This window comes from Microtus ochrogaster, unplaced genomic scaffold (genome assembly GCF_000317375.1).
Source record: "Microtus ochrogaster isolate Prairie Vole_2 unplaced genomic scaffold, MicOch1.0 UNK6, whole genome shotgun sequence".
NCBI lineage: Eukaryota > Metazoa > Chordata > Mammalia > Rodentia > Cricetidae > Microtus > Microtus ochrogaster.
The window spans coordinates 152,329-153,552 of record NW_004949104.1 but is presented as its reverse complement, the minus strand read 5'-3'; positions in this window follow the sequence as shown (position 1 = coordinate 153,552).

Below are 1,224 nucleotides of genomic sequence, written 5' to 3'. Positions count from 1 at the left end.
GTAGCTCTGACTGACCTAGAACTCACTCTATAGACCAAACTGACCTTGAATTCTCAGAGATATACCAGCCTCTGCCTCCTAGAGGCGGGATTAATCTTTAAAGCCCAATCCTTAACATCCCTTTTCCTGCTCACAGGATAGAAAGCCAACCATATCAGGTTCCTTGGTGGTCAGACAGAAGAAAATCTCCTCTGGGAACTTAATCTTCACAGCCTTGACCAGGTGGCCTGGTTGGGTGACCGGGGGCCACTCCTTGTTTTCTGTGTAGTCTCCACAGTCCTGAGGCCTTTGCCTTGGCTCTGGGCTGGACAACTGCCCTGATGTCCATCCTGGAAATGTAGGTGGACTTGGCCATGGGCTCTCTCACCCAACACCCACTCTCCACAGCACCAGCACCCTCATATTTGGGTTTTCATTTCTAAAATTTTGACACAGGGTCCCACTGTTTGCCCTGGCTGTCTGCAAACTTACCCAACAGTCCAGACAGCTCTTGACCCCTTGACTCCTGCTTCAGCCTCCGGAGAAGCTGAATTTCAGGCCTTCAAGGCAAAGACTGAAATAATATTCCCTTACGATGTAAAATAGCTAAACCCAAATATTGTAGTTTCTCTTGTATCAGGCCTCCAGATCTTAGCCTAACAGACACCATGATGAAAGTATCATTTAGGCCTTGGAACCCAGCACATTGGTAACAACACCTGCCAAAGCAAATACAAAGCGCAACCAAGTCCACGAAGCTGGGAAAGTCTCTAAATGTACTCACCTTGCTTTTTTGCTTCGGTACTTCTGCTTCTGGCTAACTGTCCTTGACTGAAGTGCGTCAGTCCAGAACCTGTTTTTCTGTGCTCAGAGGCGCACCTTGAGAAAGGTTTGGTGCTACACTGGAATCCCAAACACTGAGTGTAGTTGCCGGCAGACTAATAAGAGTTTCCATTGGCTTCAGCCCACGTCGGAGCCATCTTCCCTGGTGGATATCCCACAACAGATGAGTGATGAGGAAAAGGACCTTTCCTGTGGAAAGACAGGATCCCTGAGAGTGGGCCTTCCTCCAGAGTGTTGCTTCCAGGTGTTGTGCAAGGTACAATTCTCAACCTTCCCTGTGCAAGTCCCACCATGTGTTTTCAACTTGAATCAAACAATCTTTAAAATTAACTCTATAGTACATCAAGGATGAGGATGAGAGATACCTCTGTCACAAGGAAGAGTCATAGAAATCCAGAATGG